Here is a 20,887-nt window from a genome sequence, read left to right on the forward strand (position 1 = left end):
AATAGCTCATGGTGGAACCCTAAGGGAGTCACGTCCTTTCTCTGGGCCTCAAGACCTTACTTATGAAATGAGGAGCATAGACATAGTGATCTCTTTAGTCTTTTTCTGCCCTAGCAATTCAGTTGCCTATGGGATACACTACTATGGGAATATTCAGAGGATGTGCTTTCATTGGACAGATGTCCATATTTGGAAAGAAGTTTATGAGGTGAACTTCAGGTTTGGAATGATCTGGTCACTTGACTCTATAGGCCTATCTCAGCAGTCTTGACTTTCAATGCTCCAGACAGAAGGCAGACCAGAAATTTGATCTGATCCTGCCTCCCTGTTTAACACAGAAGACTTTTCCTCGTTATAAAAATAACAATGAGAAGAACAAAATAGAAGAATTCTGATATGATTTATATTTTCAGATGTATAAATCATTAGTGTTGGAAGGAAAGGATTTGTTTCAACTCAATAATTAATATACGAGAAAACTGAAACCCAGAGCAGGGGAATGCAGAAAGGCCCAAGCTCTCAGTGAGGTAGAGGCAGTCAGGACTAGAAGTCAGGACTCCTGGATCCCAGGCTAGCACCTTTAGTACCAATGACTGGGAACTTGGAGCAGTGCATATTTTTAGATTTTTGCTAGCCATGGAGCTGTGGGTTGACTGATGCAATCTTAGATTGCTTTAATGGAAGCAGCAGAAATATAGTGTGCATTGTTGGTGGGAATGGTGATTGGTGCAACCACTGTGGAAAACAGTATAAAGGGTCCTTAAAAAATTAAAAATGGAACTGCCTTATGACACTATCTGAAGAAACCCAAAACACTAAATTGAAAGAACATATGCACCCTTATGTTCATCGCAGCATTATCTACAATGGCCAAGATATGGAAGCAACCTAAGTGCCCATCAACAGACAACTGGATAAAAAAGTGGTGGTACATATATACAATGGAATATTACTCGGTCATAAAAAAAAGAAGACATCTTTCCATTTGTAACAGCATGGATGGACCTAGAGGGTACTATGATAAGTGAAATAAGTCATTCAGAGAAAGATAAATACCACATGATTTTACTTCATGTGGGATCTAAACAAAAAAATAAATGAACAAACAAAATTGAAACAGATTCATTGACATAGAGAATAGATCGATGGTTGCCAGAGGGGAAAGGGATGAGGGACAGTGTGAAAAAGGTGAAAGGAGTAAAAAGTATAAATTGGTAGTTATAAAATTGTCACTGGGTTATAAAGTACAGCATAAGGAATATAGTCAATATTATTATTATTTCTTCATTGATTTTAGAGAGAGAGGAAGGGAGAGGGAGAGAGAAATAGAAACATTGATGAGAGAGAACATCGACGGGCCACCTCCTGCATGCCCCACACTGGGGATTTGGCCCACAACCTGGGCATGTGCCCTGACCGGGAATTGAACTGGTAACCTCCTGGTGAATGGGTCAATGCTCAACCAGTGAGCCACATCGGCTGGGCAATAGTCAATAATATTATAATAACTTTGTACAGTGCCAGGTGGGTACTTGAAATATCAGGGAGATCGCTTTGTAAAGTATATGATTGTCTAACAACTATACTGTACACTGGAAACTAATATATCATGGAGGTGTTTTTATTCATGAATATTGTGTCTGGATAGTTATTCTTCTGTATCTTCTTCTTTTTTTTTTTTTTCCATATGGGGAATAGAAATAGAAGAAGATCTAGAATAGAAAACCAGATTTGTGTTTTCAATTGTATCAACTCGGGCAAGACAATCTCTATAAATCTTAGTTACTTCACCTTTATGGGATCCTCTTGTGTACCCACTGCCTCAAATTCTCTAGGGTTCTTCACTAGCTATAGCCATTGTAAATAGTTCTGCTCAAGCTTTTACTAGCTTTATAGCACCTCAGTAGAGCGTGTGGTGCTTTCTGGCCCAGTATGCATACAAGAGCATGCTCAACACTCACACATGTATAACCTGGATGTAGGAGAAAGTTGGTGCCCCATGGAGCATTTTTCAACCAATGGGGAAGGAAAGAATGGTCTCTTCAGAAAGGGGTGGGGGAGCAGGGATGAGCATCACAATGAGGATGATTGGACAGTGTCTCATTGTATTGAGCGTCCGCCTTCCTCTATCCTACACCTCCACTGTGTGGCACCACTTCTCAAACTACCTGCTAACAAGCCCTTGTCTAAGGCTCTGCTTTCTGGTGGAAGCCAGGCTATGACATTGTCTAAGTGGGGGTCATAATATACCTTTTTTGTGAGTTGTTAAATGAGTTATGCATATACCATTGTAAAGATTAAATGAGAAATGTGTATAAATGTGCATGTAAAATACATAGCATGGTTCTTAGTAGAGAGTAAGTGCTCAAGAAACATTACGTATTATGATATGGCTGCTACTTTTGTTCACGGGCTTACATCAATTCTGTTGTCTATTTCACACATCATATTTGCAAAATTATTGGCTGAGTTTTAATATAGTAATGAGACTTGTTTTTCAGGCCATTTTATTTCTATTTATTTATTCATTCTGAGGAATTAACAGTCAATTTTATTGGGCTCACACACCAGGAGTCCATGAGTCTTGAGGACCTCTGTGCATCTGTCAGTTTTCTTCTCTATGCTCTTTTCCACCTGTTTCCATAACCTCATAAGTAGCTTTTTCTTCTGGTAATGATCGTGGCCGTCTCCCTCCTCTTCTCCACCAGAGTAGTGACTGTCTGGATTTCTGGCCAACCTCATGAGCCAGGCACCTTAGGTGGACAAACTTCTGTGTAGGCTTCAGATGTACCACCTTGAGGGCACAGGAACCACCATTCTCCTTTTCTTGTCATAGGGTGGCAGGATCCTGTCAAATGCCCTGAAGCATATAAGGCAGCCTGGCCTCAGTTGGTCTTGTGGGGCTCGTGCCTTGCACAGTCTGCCAAAAGTTGCAGTTGAGGGTGTGGAAATAGTAAGGCTCGTGGCTGGGTTGGTGTTCATCCACTTGCAGAGAAAGGCCAGGTACTTCAACTTGTTTCTGTAGAAATTGCCAGAAATGTTGATGTCCTCACAGCCCACAACCACCACCTTCCGGCCCAGCAGTACCTGCTTGGCCACCATGGTCACTAGACCCCCTAGAGAAGCCCTTGGCCATTGAAGACCAGGACTTGCACCTCTGCCATCTTCGGCAGCTGCCTGGGAAGGGAGTTTTTTCAGGCCATTTTGGGTAGGGGTAAAAAAATGAAGTAAAATAGATTTCTTTGGATCCTCTATGATTGAGGAACTTCCAGTTTTACCTCTTTTTTTTTTTCTCCAGTTTGTTCCTCATGTTACCAGGGGCAGATTTTCATGTACTTTCCACTACTGAAGGAAGTCTAGCATATTTTCCTGCTCTGCTGCGTATTTGAGGACAGAGTTTTGTGTCCATTATGTAGACGTGAACATTGAAGCCTAGGTACGTCCTCAACTTGTTCAAAGTCATGCAACTAGTGAGTGGTAGAGTCTGAAGCTGAACTGGGTCTGATTTCAGAAGCGAAGTTCGAATCCATTTTTTAATCATTATACTGTGTTAGCTTAATTTGTTTTTCTCTTCATCAGTTTTATTCCATTTCTCATGACTCAGTAATAGTCACTCCTATATATCTAGGGTATATAGATTATTTTAATTCTTCCCTTTTTCAGAGACAAAAACAACTTCACCAGATTGAAACCCTCAAGACAAAGAAGCCCAGGAAAGAAATCTCATCAGAGAGATAAAAGAAGTTTTCATGGAGTCGCTCTGAGTCAGAAACTTTTAATGAATCCAGTTGTATTGTTTACCAAGTTAAGGTCCTCTCAGATGTCAGGAGATAGATGTGTAGATGTCAGCTCATAAAGTATAGCTCCGGTGTGATGGCAGAAATACAAGAAGCTGGAATCCCTCCATGCTAAGAGATAATGAAGGAGGCCAGAGATAAGCTGGAAGAAACACTGGTTACCAAGAGGGGATAGCAATTGTTTTTTGCTAAATCAAATATTTATGAGACTGGGATTTGATTACCCATGGTTTACAATTCAAGGGAAAGATAATTTTCTAAAATGCCCAAGGTGCTGGACTAATTCAGATAACTGTTTCTTGTATAAAAATAATTAATCACTAGAATTTGAAATGCATGCAAATCATGATGAGGATAGAAGATATTTTGCTATGTGAAGGCATCATGGTGTAATATGTTGGAAAGATAAAAATATATCCTGTTATCATAGGCACCATTTCATCCCTTATCAATATAGAACATTTGGTTCTGATTTTTGATTTTACCAACATTTATTTAATGCATACTATATGTCAGATACTTTTATATTGGCTTTGAAAATGTCAATAATCATGAACACCATTAAGGTAAATATTATTATTTCACTTTATGGAAGAGGAAAGTAATATTTGAAGAAGTTACATGGTGCTCAAGGACAAAAATAAGGTAAAAGTGTGTCTTGGTACTCAGGTCTGTATGTACACCAAAAATTCACAGTTTTTCACCCATACTACTTGGTCATTCAGGCATTTCTAAACTATAATTTCTGGCACAAAAGAGGTTGTGAAGACTTGGTTTGTGGTGTATAGTCTTGATGGAGCAAAAAAAGCAATACATTATTCTGAGTGAGGATGAAATAAGGAAGGTCAAGATCATTCATCAAGTGTGCCCACTGATTCATGGCTGGAAATATCCTGATCATTACCTTTGGTGAGAAATGAACCAAAATCTGTTAGAGCTGAAGGAACCTGGCATTCATGTGATTCAGCCTTCTCATTTTACAGATGAGTACCTTGGAGTTCACAAGGGGGAAGTGATTTGTCCAAGGCTGTAATGTGATGAATCCGTGTCAGAGCTTGTTCGCCATAGTCCTGGCTCTCGGCAGCACAGTCTTGGATTTGGTCTCTGGAACTGCTTGAGAAAAGACTAATTCTCCTTCCACATGACAGCCCTTTAAATATTTGGTGACAGTGCTCCATGCCCCCAAGTCTCCTCCTCTTCAGGCTAAGTAGCCTTTCATTGGTCAAACATTTCCATCATAAAAGGATTTCCAGGTTCTTCCTCACAGTTTGATCTTTTCCAAAAGTGTGTCATGTTGTCAATTTGCCTCCCAAACTTTGGTACCCAGAAATGAATACATTACCTTAGGTTATATAAGTAACAAGTAGGTGCAACTGCACAATTAAGATCAAAGTTATAATTGTTGGATTCAGGATTATGGAGTCATGAAAATATGGCAAATTGAGTTGAAATGGAATGACTGCTCTTCATACTTCAAGGTTAAAAAAATGTTGGATAAAATAATTCAAGAGTTTTAGCACACATAGCTGAAGAATAAACCAAGAATAGAAAATACCCAGGTATGACAACAAAGAGGAAGCTCAAGGTCAGAGCAGTAAAGCTGAAAAAGCTTATATGTTACTGTAATACCATACAGAATTAAATGTCAGGGGGCACTGGGTACTAGGGTTCTTTGATAATGGCACCAGGAGCATATTTAAAGTCTCAGATTTTAAACTCGTGGTATAGATGAGCTACTTGTCTAAAGGCAAGAGCCATGAAGATCTATCAACTTCTGGAATAAGGACCAGGTAAACCTGGACTGCTTCTTCTGGGAGGTGAAAAAGAAGTTTGTAATTCATCTGAGGCTGTCTGGTAAACAAATCACCAATGAGAGATAACCCCAGATCTGCAGCACACATGAGTGTGGGATATGACTCAAAGTAGTACTGAGGTAGTATGAATACCAAACCCTAAAGATAATATAAAACTAGTTTAGTAACAGGGATGACCACAAAAATTAACAGAGGCAGATGGAACACATCCTTTAAGGTCACTTCTTAAGCACCAAGACTCTCAAAGTGCTGTTGAAGATGAACACACAATCAAATATTAAAAATCACACAATGGAATAAATTGCCACGAGAGAAATTAGCAGGTGGAACAAATAGCAGTTGAACAAAATATCAACTCAAGAAATAGAAATAATTGAACAGTCTGCACGAAACATTTTAAACAGATTTAAATTGATCAAAGAGATAAAAGGTCAAAGAGGAGTAAAAATTGAGGCACAACAGGATAACATGAAAAATCAATGGTAGATTTGAAACAGAACCAAAAGTATAATCCAAGTGAAGAAAAGATTATTAAATAAAGTACTCAGTTGATAGATGAAGAGAGAAACAATGGTTTTGAAGATAAATCTGAGAAAATATATATAGAAAATATAAACAATCAAGACACAGAAGCCAGAGATGCCAACATAATAGAAATAAGAGATGAAGACAATAGAATAGAGGTAACATTGAAAGAAATAATGACATAATTTTCAGAATTAAATACATGAATCTATAATCTAAAAGAGCACACAGGTTCTGATCAAGATAAATTAATGTATTAATTCAGTAAATAGTTAATGAGCACCTATTAGACACATACTCTTGGAGATGCTGAACCAACTGCTGGACAAAAACTTTTACCTCACAGAACTTATATTCTAGCAGAGGGTGGGGAGAAATGGACAATAAGCACAATAGACAAGGAAAATAAAGCAGGGCGATGGGAGAATTGTACTTACCTTATGGTCACCTGGTACCTGTCCAGCCAATCAGCTCATGCGATCTCTGCTGCCTTGAGGCAGAGATCTGGTCTTGTTTTTCTGCAAAGCAGCAGGCACGAGGTGTCATAGTTCTGATGTACCTGGCTGTTCAGTAAAAATTAGATGAATCTTATTTCACTGTCTTTTTGCTCTGGTTAGTCTCCATCTTATTAATTTCCAAGACTGTACTCAAGTGTTCATGAAAAGAAGTAACCAAGAACTTCATTCTCTGTCTGTCCACAGCCATGCCTTTGGAACTGTTATCCTCATTTTGTGCCTGTCTCCTCATCTGCATCTTTACTGCTACTGCCTCAGGTTAGTTCTCATGGTCTGTTTCATCAGCCATTGCAATCTCCCCCTGATTGGTCTTTCTTCCTCTCATCTCCCCTGTAATTCATTATCCACACTGACAGGATGATTTTTCTAAAATATGTTATGCTATTTTTCTGATTAAAGTCCATCAGTGGCCCCTATAACTTTCTTAAATTATATAAGATACTCTCTGATCTGGGTCCTTCCTACCTTTCTAGCCTTCCTTCTCTCTCTGCCTCTGTTCCTACCCCATGTGCTATCTATGCCAAATGACTTATGTTCCCGCCTGGCCAGTGTGGCTCAGTGGTTGAGCATCAACCCATGCACCAAGAGGCCACTGGTTCGATTCCTGGTCAGGGCACACGCCCAGGTTGTAGGCCAAATCCCCGGTGGTGGGCATGCTGGAGGCGACCAATCAATGTTCTCTTTCATCCATGTTTCCCTCCCTCCCTCCCTCCCTCCCACCCTCCCTCCCTCCCTCCCTCCCTTCCTCCCTCTCTCTCTTCTTTTCCAAAATCAATAAAGGAAAAAAAATGAATTATGGTCCCCTGATTGGTCTTATGCTTTGAACATGAGTCTGTCTCTTTATTTATTCTGCTCTATTTTTGTGACAAGCCTTTTGGTTCTTAATTCTTATTCTTGATTGTCACACAAATACACATTCATCGTGAGATTCAGTTCAAATTTCACCTCCTTGATGGTGCTTTTCCTGACCCCATCTTGTAGTAGAATCAATCCTCTATTCTTGGAGGGCGATTTTTGTCATAATGCCCTTATGCTTGCTTTGCAATTTTATTTTATTTTTTTTAGCCTATTTGCCTCCTCCACTAATCTTGAGGATAGATACATTTTTTATTTTTCTCTATTCCCGCTCCAAATATCTGACACAGCTCTCATAACCCAGTAAATGTTTTCTGAAAGGGAAAATGAATATAGGAATAGTGGTATAAAGAAGATGTCTATTTTGAAACATAGACTTGATTATCTGGCTTGTTTAACCCTGGAAGACTGGTTTGCTACTTTTTGGCCACAGAGGGCTAATCTGAAAAGTGTGAAGCAACTTCAGGTCCTAAAATTATGGTGTTCTTTATTCTGACTTTATGGGAAGCATCCAGCTACTTGAAGACCTTGAACATTTCCCTCAGAGGTAAAGAATGACCATATTTGCTTTAACCACAGAAGCAATTAACTCTCCAGCAGTGTGGAAAAAAGCTTTTGATCTGTATTTATCGATGCATAGATTTCACAGACCTGTGATATTTGAAGACAAATGGCTGTGTCCATAAATAAGACTGCTGAGGAATTGGCAAGTGTGATATGATGATAGAAGACCCAGAGAAAGGGCAAAGGAGCGAGATTGGTCAGGATGATACAGTCTTTGTGACCTTGGTGCCCTCTTCCTCTTCATTGATTTCCCAATTAAATATAACTTTTTGTTCAGTCAGTTTCCATATACTGCAAGCTATTGATATCCTGCTGCAGGTGGTAAGGATGACCTACAGATGAAACTGTAGGGGAGGATGATCTCACTTTATTTTTGTATTCAGTATAACAAGGTGGTGAAGAGGAAGTTTTCCATTAGTAATGTTTTTTATGAAGACTGTTTTTTTTTTTTTTTTTTTCAATCCTCACCCAAGGACATTTTTTGATATTTTGTTCAGACAGAATGGGAGGGAGAGAGGGAGAGAGAAACATCAACATGAAAGGGACACATCGAGTGGCTGCCACCCACACAACCCAACCACGGCCGGGGACAAACTGCAACTGAGGTACGTGCCCTTACCGGGAACCGAACCCGGGTCTCTCCAGACTGCAGGCCAATGCTCTAACCAGTGAGCCAAACCGGCCAGGGCTATGAAGAATGTTTTATTTTCTAATAAAACTTATCGAGTAGGCAGTGCTCATAATTGGCAAGGGTCTTGATTTTGTACTGGGTTTGAGTTCTGACTCCATCACATTGAAAGGTTTTATGTCATGTAATCTTTGTAAAAATTGTGACTCCCATTTAAGAGATGGAGAAAATGTTTTAGAAAAGTTAATTGAGTTTTCTAAAATCACACAGTAAATTGTGGAGTCATTTAGGATCAAATACTGATTCCAGAGAAATAAGAATAAACATTCTTATTTGTTTTGCGTATCAGTCTGACTAGTTATGCTAATAATTAGGGATCATTGGCTTGGCTTCCCATTTCCTACCAGGGTAAGTCCAAGATTACAGGCATGATATGCAAGGTCACCCATGTTCTGGCTTCATTTACCTCTGGATTCATGTCCTTCTCTTCCTGCCTCATACATTGTGTTCCAGGAACATGGAACTGCTGTAATTCCTCCTGCACATAGCTCTTTTCTTGCCTTTGCTTTTTTTTATGTCATTCTCTCTGTCTAGAATGCCCATTCTCCACACTTCTCCTCGCTAACTCCTACGCACTGCTAAGTACTCAGCCAATGCACTCAAATAAAATATTTAAATTAAAAAAGGTATTTTTTAACAACTGTATTTATGTAGACTTCCTTCAACTCTCCAAGATGAGTTAGGGACTTCTTTAATACATAGCTATAATATTCTGCAAATCCCAATATTTCATTGACCACATTGTATTATAATTATTTCTTTGCTCTTTGTTTCCAGCTAATCTGTAAATTTTGAAGGAAGAATCATGCCTTTGTAACTGAGAGTTTAGAAAAGTGTCTGTTACCTTGTAGGTATTTAGAATATTTTTGCTGAATGAAAGTGTATCAGTCATGGTTCTCCATAGAATAAATATGGTATATACATATACACGTACATATACATATACATATACATATACACATACATATATTATATATATGGAGATTTGTTAAAGGAATTGGTTCACATGACTGTGGAGGCCAAGAAGTCCCACCATCTGCCATCTGCAAGCTGGAGAATCAGGAAATCCTGGGGTATAATTCAGTTACAGTCCAAAGGCTTAAGTTCTGAAGCTTTGAAGTTGAAGGGTAGGAAAAGATGGCTCTCTCAGCATAAGAGAGAGAGAGCATTCACTTTTCCTTCATCTTTTTGTTCCATTTGGGCCCTCAGTTGGACTGGATTATAGCTACATTGGTCAGGGCCAGTCTGTTTACTCAGTCTACTGAATCAAATTCTAATCTCTTCCAGAAACTTCCTTGCAGACACCCCCAGAAATAATGGTTTATCAACTATCTGGGCATCCCTTAGCTTAGTCAAATTGACACACAAAGTTAACCATCACAGAAGATACTGAGACATATTCATTTATGAATCCATTTTGAGAGGCCCAATTGGTGGGATTAATAGGTTTACCTGCCACAAGGGTAGGGGCTCAGAAGTCCAGGCTTGTTACTAATGCTCTAGCATAGCTAGGATACAGATACTGAAGATAGTCAGCCCCTGGGCTCAGCAAGTTTTGAATGTGAGATGATGAGTTCCAAGTATAGAGCTGTGCTAAAAATTTCCTTACTAAACGCAAGTGCAGTTTGGACTTAGTTTTGTTGTCTTCATCTTTTATATGTTGTGCTTGGAGAGTGGACATGGCTGTTGTGGGTTTGCCTCTTCCTTACATGTGTATGCACACTCTGGCATTATGACTGACCATACCATGAACATTTCTCACCTTAAGGATAGTTATTTCTCATGAGGTCTCTTGAATCCTCAAGAAAATAAATCTCTAGATAGCTAACCCTGGACAGCTCCAATGGCCTGGGGCTTGGATCCAAATTCTCCACTCATAAATCTGTTGTCAAGCTGCAACCGGATATAACCAGATAAATAGAGACAATAAATATCATAATGACCATAGACTCCAGCTGCTATATCCCATCCTATAAAATTGGACCCTTATCCTACTGATACAAGCTTGGATCAGACCTGAGTTTTTCAAGACCCTTTAAACATTAAGAATGGCTTACTTCATTCTTTTTTTTTTTTAAAGTTCATATTAATGTCTAGCATGTTTTGTGACCAACTTCTGGGTTATGGCAGAGGAACGGGAATGATAGGAGAGACCTTCTATAAGTCTTTAAGGTTTGAACAGCTCCATCTGGTTAAAACCAAAACAAAGAAAAATTCTGATTGTAAGTGTAATGCTTTCTGCACTTTAGGGAGATAGATATGTCAACATAACGGTGAAGAAGGAATAGAACCATTTGGGAAATTGAGATACACAGTATTTTTGAATAAGTCAGCTATTCTCATTCTTCTTTTGGACAGCTGCAGGGTCATGCCATGGAAGGGGAATTTTAGAACTCTGAGAACTGGCTCAATGGGCTGCTTTAATCAGACTGTAGCCATTTCCTTTCCTCTTTACTTGTCATTGATGGGGGTTTGGTCAGATGCCATTTCTCCAGCCATAAGTCGTAACACAGGTTTTTGTGCACAGTCTGTACATGCAGGTGATAGATGGTCCCCAAAATGCCTGAGAAGATTGCCTTATGCCTTTGCCCTCAGAAAACTGACCTTCACAAACCGGAGGCATCACCTTTACAAGGGCAGCTTGAGTGCTTCTTTTGAAAAAATAATATATATATATTTTTGTGAGTAACATGCTGTGTCATGGTTTATAACAATGGGGAGAACTGAAAGCTATAGAACCCGGGAGGCAAAAAGGGGCTGTCTATCTAAGGAATGACAGGAACTGATTTCATTCTCTGCCATGCAGTGATGAAAAGGCATTCTGTAAAAGCTTTTAGTTGGTTTTCTTTACTCCTAATCATGTTCAGGATTGTGTCTAATGCATTTTGTGCTTTTGAAAGGAAAGAGAAGCAGCATTTAAAGAATTGCCTTCATTTTATAAGATTTTTGTCTCCCTAGAGTTGGAGATATGGGCTACTTTGGAAGTATAAAAGTCAACACTGTGCTAAAGGAACATAGAAGAGTTAGTGTGATCTGCTTGGGAGAATCTGGGAAGGTTTCACATAGGGCTCACTTTCCCTTGAAGGATGTATAGAAGTTTTCTCAGTGGAAAGGAGAAAGAACACCCCAAGGGGAAAAGCATATGCAAAGGCACAAAAGCATTCCCCAAATCTCTTCATAACATTTTTTTTGGTAAGCATTCAGACTGCTTTTTCTCTTAGACTCAGTTTAAGAAATGTTGCTTTGGTTTCCAGAGTAGCTAGAAGTTCTATGTTAGTAATAATGTATCTAAAATAATTAACAGTACAATATTAACTGTAGTCTCACATTCAACAATATTTCTTGAGCACCTGCCACTGTTCTAGCTTTAGAATAGTCAGTGACACAGCAATAAATAAAACTGACAAAAATCCCTTCTCTCATTGTGCTTAAGGGCTTCTGAATGCTAGTTATAACATTTCTGAGAGTTTTAATTTGAAGATGCTGGAAAAGCAACTCCCTTTTCAATTACTCTCTGTGTATGTGTGCATGCAGTGTGTGTGTGTGTGTGTGTGTGTGTGTGTGTGTTTGTTAGTGGAAATATGTGGATACTTCTGTGCTGTTGTAACAGAAGTAACTGTATGTCAGGGATGGGAAATATAGGTTCATGTGTTCCTTTCTCAGACATAGTTCATTAACTATGACTTTGTGTTTTATCGAATCTGTATCCAGTCTCGGAATCTTTCTCACTAAAGCACTCCGTGTAGCTACTTTCTGCTAATCAGAACTGACTTGTCAGATGGAAGCTCTAGGTCATTTACTCTGTATAGTTTTAAATTTGGTGGGAAAAAAAGGGTAGTTCATCGGGGTCTGCTGTGGATGTGGGAGGCAGTCTATACTGGCTGATGATGACAGTGATAAATGTTTAGCCTCCTGCTTAGTTCAGTTCAATGTAGAAAAAATTTGAGCACATATTATGTTTTGGCATAAGTTATGGTCCCTGCTGTTGAGGAGCTTAAAGTCCAGTGATAGGGGAGGTAGCTATGTCAGCCAGTTCTTGCAGCGTGGAGTTAATAAGTATAATAGAGATCAGGATAAAACATGCAGGGAAACAGAGTAGGAAATGATCCACTCTATGGGAGAGATGGGAAAACAGGAAGACTCAAAGGTGCTACTTCAATTAATTTAAAAGATAATTAAGAATCTATCAGGTGATGAATAGTTGGAGTAAGAGAATTCTAGACAGACAGAGGTGGAAGGCAAGGAAGTATAAAATCATGTAGGATATCATTACAGAAATTTCGTGCATTATAGAATCCTAGGTTTCTGCTAGAAACCTTGTCCTTAAGAGAAGAAACACATATTAACTTCTACACGACACCTTGCTCAATGTTGATATCTGTTCAATAAGTATTTGTAGAACGAATGAATGTTATGCTGTCTTTCCTTTTCCTCTCTACTAGAATCACCTATTAATTACTATGTCTACTGAAATTTTCTAAGTGTTTTAAGTTTACTTGAATTAAGAATCATTTTGATTCCATTTAATTAGCCAGGATTGAACACACATTCTATGTAAGACCCCACCTTGGAGGATCAGAGAAAGATCCAGAAGGAGAAGTCTTTTGAAATGAGTCTTCTAGGAACATCTACAACTAAAATGACTAAAATTTATCCTCAAAATGTGGCTTTTCTTAAGGTAAAATTATGTGCTGTAATAATTACACTGTGATAATAGGTATAAACTGAAATGGTCCCAGGTGAACAGGGACACTTCGATCACTCTATCTATAACTAACTGGCTTTGGATCAGTTTTGGATTTAAATTTCTACTTTATTCTTATGAGCTCTGTGGCTCTCAATAAGTTACAGTACTCCTCCCTTAGCCACAGTTTCACTTTCTACTATTTCAGTTACCTGTGGTCATCAGGGTCTGAAGACATTACATGGAAAATTCTAGAAATAATTCAGAAGTTTTAAATTGCACTTCGTTCTGAGCAGTGTGATAAAACATCATGCCTTCCTGCTCCATCTCTCCTGGGACATGAATCATCTCTTTGTCTAGTATATCTACTCTGTATATGCTCCTCTCCTGTTAGGCACTTGGTCTTGGTTAGCAGGTTGACTGTTGTGGTATTGCAGTACTGTGTTCAAGTCACCCATATTTTACTAATATGCCATATTCACATAATTTTTATTACTGTATATTATTATCATTGTTCTATTTCATTATTAGTTATTGCTGTTAATCTCTTATTGTGCCTAATTTACACATTAAACTTTATTATAGGAATGTATGTATAGGGAAAAAAAGACCCTATAATAGACCCTATCCATGGTTTCAGGTATCTACTGGGGGTCTTGGAATGAATCCCTCATGGATAAGGAGGGACTACTGTATTTATTCTCTCTAAGCATTAATTTCCTCAACTGTAAAGCTGAGATTATCATACATAGATTGTTAGTACAGTTGTGAAGGTAAATGAGGTAATGTAGTACTTAGTTCAGGGTCTATGGCAGGCAGCCTAATGATCCCTGCTTTGTATTTGTCTGTATAATCCCTTCCTCTTGAGTGTGAACTGGACCTAGTGACTTGATTCTACTGAACAGAATATGGCAAAAGCGATGGGTTGTCACTGTTAAGATTAGGTTATAAAAATACTGTGACTTCCATTTTGCTGTCTCAGTTCTTATTCTGGGAGAAGCAAGCTGTGCGTAGCTCCATGGAGTGACCCCCCCTAGCAAGGAACTGATATCTTTGGGTAACAGGTGTGAGCTCCTAAGGACTTCCAGTAGCCACATAGTGAGCTTGGAAGCAAATCTTGCCTCATTTGAGTCTTGGGGTGAGTGTAGCCCTCACCAAGAACTTACTTGCAGCTTTATGAGGAACTCTAAGTCAACAGCACCACACTAAGCCATGTCCAAATTTCTGACCCATTGGAACTGTTTTAAGTCTCTACATTAAGAGTAATTTGTTACACAACAGTTGCTGACTAATACAGAGCTTAATGCATGCTTATGGCTAATTAATTAATCTTTAAATGGAAATAACTAGATAATTGTTTATTAATAAGAATCTGTCATATTAAAAGCTTCTCTCCTTCTTCCTGAAGTAATAGCTTAACTTTTCTCATTGCCTTTGATGAACAACACTAAAAGTGTGTCCAGAGGCCTAATGTACTTGAAGCCCTGCAATTTCACCAATTTGCTGGATGTTCACAATGGCTTTGGAGGCAGTTTTCCTATGGCAATAAAATAAAAGTATCAAGAAAATAGCATCTGGCTCTGGCCCGGTGGCTCAGTTGGTTGGAGTGTCATGCTGTGTACCAAAAGGCTACAGGTCTGATTCCCGGTCAGGGCACATACTTAGGTGGCAGGTTCCATCCCCAGTTAGGATGCACATGGGAGGCAACTGATCAATGTTTCTCTCTCACATTGATGGTTTTCTCTCTGTAAAAATCAATAAAAATATATCCTTGGGGGAGGAATAAAAAAAATATCATCTGGATTCAATCCTGTTTGGATTCTCAGGTTTCTTAGAACCTTCAAAAGCACCAAGCTATGTTCAATATAAGAAATACTGAAAAAGTGCTGTGTGCTGAGAACATTATGCTAAGTGAAATAAGCTAATCAGAGAAAGACAAATACCCTATGATTTCACTCATATGTGGAACTTAATGAACAAACTGAACTAACAAGCAAAATAGAGACAGACTCATAGATAGAGAGTAGGCAGACAACTGGTAGGGAAGAGGGGGTGAAGATGTTGGGGAGTATTGGGATTGAGCAAAAAAGAAAAATTAAAGAGAAAGAACTACTGGACATAGATAATAGCATGGTAATTGTGAGGCGAAGTGGGGTGGATGGGGGTGGAGTAGGTTATAAGGGGGGAAAATGGTGATGAAAAAGGAAAATAAAATGGGAAAAAATATTGAAAAAATACTAGTCACGAGAACTCAAGGAACCAAAATTGCATCTAGTAGTCTCAAGGGTTGTGATTTTGAAGTGAGCCTAGCTGAGCTGAAGAATGGAGTTGCATTTAGAATATTCAAGCTAATTACTGAGCATGTTCAAGGCAAAAACCACCTGACTAACTTCTATGTCATGGATCTTACCCATGATAAAATGTGCTCCGTGATAAAAAAAAAAAAATGGCAGACCATGATTGGAGCTCATGTTAATAAGACTAAAGATAGTTATTTGCTTCATCTATTCTATGTTGATTTCACTAAAAATTTAACAATCAAAATTTGGAAGACCTTTTATGCTGAACATCAACAGGTCCACCAAATCCAGAAGAAGATGATTGAAATCATGACCTGAGAGGTGCAGACACATGACTTGAAAGAAGTGGTCTATAAATTGATTCCAGATCACATTGAAAAAGACATTAAAAAGGCTTGCCAATCTATGTATTTGCTCCACAGTGTCTTTGTTAGAAAAGTCAAAATGCTGAAGAAAACTAAGTTTGAATTGGGAAAAATCATGGAGCTTTGTGATGAAGGTAGCAATTCTGGAAAAGTCAATGGGGATGAGACAGGTGCTAAAGTTGAATGAGCTAATGGATTTGAACCACCAGTCTAAGAATCTGTTTAAAAAATCAGGCATTTAATGGTGACAAATAAAAAATGCTATTTGTGAGGGGAAAAAAAAGGGTAGAGGACGTGAACAGACATTTCTCTCAAGAAGACATACAAATGACAAACTCACCTTTTACTTGCTAATATTGGCAACCTTTCATAACTAGATTTGTTGTATTATGCTAAAAGGATTGTTCCCTACAGGGCAGAGATAAAAACTTATGAAATTGGGTGAAAAGAACTGAAAACTCCATATTTCTACTTTATTCATTTACTTGTTCATTTAACAAACATTTATTTTGCTAGGCAATGTATCTGTAGTGTTAAGTAAAATATATGATTTATGTCATTAGAAGGCTCATGTTCGTTTGGGAGTTGGTTATTAAATAGCTAATCACACAATGATTAATTATTTAATCGCAGTGTTAGAAAATGCTATAATAAAAAATTCAGGATATTCTGAAAGTGAATAATGAGGGAACTAATTCAGCCTGGAATAGATCAAAGAATCCTTTCTTGTAGAAATGTTGAATGGGCTTGGTTTTGAAAGATGATTAGGAATAAGCAAGGGGAACAGAGGGAGAAGAGCATTCCAAGGAGAATGTGCAAAAACCCTGTGTGAAGGAGCATCTCACTTTGGAAGACTACTATGATGGAGACCAGAAAAGGAGAATGGCATAAAATATTGCCGAGAGCTTCACAGGAGTCATATTAAGCATGGATGGAAATCTGTGTGTGGGATTTTGATCCTTAAGAACAAAAGAAAGCCATGGACAGGTATTAAGGGCTGATATTATGACCAGACTTGCTTTTTGAAAACCACTTCAGATACGCTACACAGTAGATTGGAGGAGGGAAAAAGTGGATGTAAGAAACTACTTCTTATAGTTTAACTGTGAGATGCAAGTGGCTTGAATTAGGATCATACTAATAGGGATGAAAATAAATAGACTTAAGTAATGCTAGTGGTTAAAGTAAAAGGACTTGGTAACTGGTAAGATATGGGTAGAGAAGAAAAAGGGGTGTCAAGAATGAGTCACAGATTTCTGACTTGAACTGTTGGGTTATATTCCATGAGATGAAGACTCTGAAAAAGGACCAGATTTTGGTGAAAACCATCTTATATTTATATATTTCACCTAATTATCCCAAGAATTAGAAGAGTTAAGTGAGTTGCTTAAAGTTGTATAGCAAATTTATGGTGACCAAAGTTTAGATTTCTGAACTCCTCATTGCTCAGTGTCTCTTCCTAGTCTTCACTGTCCTGGCCATTGCTTTCTGAGTGATTTCCAGGTTTATAGTCTGGTCTCTCTCTCTCTCTCTCTCTCTCTCTCTCTCTTTTTTATTTAAAATTTTAAATTAAATTAAAAAAAATTTCAATTACAGTTGACATACAATTTATATGTTTAGGTGTATAACAGTGATTAGACATTTATATAACTATGAAGTGATCACACCAATAAATCTAGTAACCACCTAACACCACACATGGTTATTACAATATTATTGACTATATTCCCTATGCTGTACTTTACCTCCCAGTGACTGTTTTTATAACTGTCAATTTGTACATCTTAATTTCTTGCTCTTTTTCACCCATCCTTACACTCTCCCTCCCATCTGGGAACCATCAAAATGTTTTCTGTATTTATGAGTTTGTTTCTGTTTTGCTCATTCCTTTCTTTTAATTTTTATATATTTTTAGATTCCACATGTAAGTAAAATCATACAGTATTTGTCTTTCTCTGTCGGACTTATTTCATTTAGCACAATACCCTCTAGATCCATCCATATTGTCACAAATGTTAAGATTTCATTCTTTTATTAATGGTTGAGTAGTATTCTATTATATATATATGTACCACATCATTTTTATCCCTTTGTCCATCAGTAGACACTTTGGTTATTTCCATGTCTTGGCTGTTGTAAATAATGCTGCAATGAATATAGGAGTGCAATATCTCTTTTTGAATTTGTGTTTTGGGATTCTTTACATAAATACCCAGAAAAAATATTACTGGATCACATGGTAGTTCTATTTTTAATATTTTGAGGAATATCTATACTGTTTTCCATAGCAGCTGTACCAATTTACAATCCCACAGACTGGCTTTCTTTTAATCTATTCTCCACACTGATATACCACTCTGTTTACAAACCTTCAGTAACTTCCATTTTTTGACTAAAAGAATGAAGTCAAAGGTCATTTCAAGGCATATGAACCATTTCTTCATCTGAAAAGAACTGCAAGTTTTTTAATTTAGTTGGAACATAAAATGTGAGGGTAGAGAGAAAAAGAGATGAGTGTATTGGAATTTGGACTAGAGAGAATTTTGTAAACAATTTTTGACATATTTAGACTAATGTAAGAGAAATGGAGAGTCATTAAAAGATTTCCAAAGCTGTATCAAGTTTTATATGCACATGATTTAAAGGGTCAATTTATTCTACAATGCTTTTGTAAAAAAGAAGGGCAGTCCCAGTTCTGTTCCCTAACCCTTCTTTTTTTCTACTTTGGAAATAGTAACCACTTTTGATAGTTTTAATTGATTTTATTTTTATTTATTTTTTTATCATCTTCACCAGAGGACATTTTTCCATTTTTTGTTCAGGTAGAGTGGGAGGGAGAGAGAGGAAGAGAGAGAGAGAGAAACATCGATGTGAAAGGGACACATCGAGTGGTTGCCACCTGCACGGCCAACCAGGGCCGGCGACAAACTGCAACCGATGTACGTGCCCTTAGCGGGAACTGAACCCGGGTCTCTCCGGACTGCAGGCCGATGCTCTAACCGCTGAGCCAAACTGGCCAGCGCGTTTTAATTGATTTTAGATGATCTACCTCAAATTTTTAAATCACATGCCTATACTGCTACCCTGATTTTTTTAGTTTTAGGCATTTATTTGTTAACTTTTCACCAAAGGAGATGAGAATTTAACTCTTTTACTTACCATCCCTCAATTTCCTGAAATATACTTTTAGTTAGGTACATATTCAAAGTTTACATTATTATGACTATGTCAGTTGTATTCAGAGTTGAGAAATAAGATAAACTTTTCTTCCTCAGTCGATTGTTTTCTGTTAATAAAGATCTTGATATTTTTATATGTTTTAATTGATTTTTTAGAGCGAGGGAAAGGGAGAGAGAGAGAAACATTGATGTGAGAGACACATTGATTAGCTGCCTCCTGCGTGCCCCCTACTGGGGATTGAGCCTACAATCAGGCATGTGCCCTGACCTGGGAATCAGACTGGGACCTCTCAGTCCATGGGATGACGTTCAATCCACTGAGCCACACTGGCTGGGCATAAAGGTCTTGATTTTTATTTGGTCACTTTTCCAGGTATTTATAACTAATTTATCTCTCAACTCACCTCAAGTTGAGTAAACACATTAAAACACATCAAATATTTGATTAATTTTATCCTTTTGAAGAAGTTCAGCTCATAATCTTCTGTTATAAAGTCTATGCTTGTGAGTTGTCATCCTGGTATCTCCTTTCTTTGTCATCACATCATCATAGGTATTCCCTTTGCTTCTCCCTAATGAAGGATTCTTTATTTTGTGATTCAATTTCCTGTTCTTTTATTGTTAAAATTCACATGTCCCCCAAAAACTTCATAAGGAGAGCTTAAATATCAGCAGTAAATATTTTGAAATCTTGCATGTCAAATAATATCTTTATTCTCACACTTAATGGGTAGGTTGGTTGAGTATAAAATTATTGCTTTGAAATAAATTTTCCTTTACATTTTGAAGACATTGCTATGTTGCAGATTTCATTGAGAGGTCTAATGCCACTTTGATTCTTTTTTGTATGAAACATGTAAAGACCCCTTCGGATCTTCTTGTATGAAACTTTTATAGAAATTCTAAGATCTCTTTATTCCTGTAGCTCTAAAATATCTTGTTGACATGCTCTTGTATAGGTCTATTTTATCCATCATTCTGAGCCCTCAGTGAGCCCTTAACAATTTCTATTTTTCTGGAAAAAATTCTCAATTTATTTCTAAGTTGAATTATTTTTTGTTTTCAGTGTTCTCTCTTTTTAGAACTACTACTATGTCAAACAAATGGAGCAAGTGTTTTAATTTTATTTCTTTTTTTTATTCCCTGTTTTTTTTTTTTTTTTTTTTAATCCTCACCCGAGGACATTTTTCCATTTTTGTTCAGATAGAGTGGGAGGGAGAGAGAGGAAGAGAGAGAGAAAGAGAAACATGGACGTGAAAGGGACACATCGAGTGGTTGCCACCCGCAGGACCCAACCAGGGCTGGGGACAACTGCAGCCGAGGTACATGCTGTTAGTGGGAATTGAACCCGGCTCTCTCTCGACCGCAGGCTGATGCTTTAACCCCTGAGCCAAACCAGCCAGGGTTCTTCCTTGTTTATATTTTTCTTTTTATTCCACTTTCTGGGTTAGTTTCTCAAGTTTATGTTCTAACCCTCCTTCTTCCATTTAATTCTTGTTACCATATTTAAAATTTTTAATTTTTATGTCCTCTGAATATTCCTTTCTAAAAAGTAAACCTTTTAAAATTTGTTTTATGAATGAAATACCTTCTCTGATCTC

General features: G+C 37.8%; 1 pseudogene; it reads right to left on the reverse strand.

Moving 5' to 3' along the window:
- Positions 1-2,538: 2,538 nt before the first annotated feature.
- LOC118627881 lies at positions 2,539-3,164 on the reverse strand (annotated as a pseudogene).
- Between the last annotated feature and the right edge of the window lie 17,723 nt (positions 3,165-20,887).

This window comes from Molossus molossus, unplaced genomic scaffold, assembly GCF_014108415.1.
Source record: "Molossus molossus isolate mMolMol1 unplaced genomic scaffold, mMolMol1.p scaffold_m16_p_13, whole genome shotgun sequence".
In the NCBI taxonomy this organism is placed as follows: domain Eukaryota; kingdom Metazoa; phylum Chordata; class Mammalia; order Chiroptera; family Molossidae; genus Molossus; species Molossus molossus.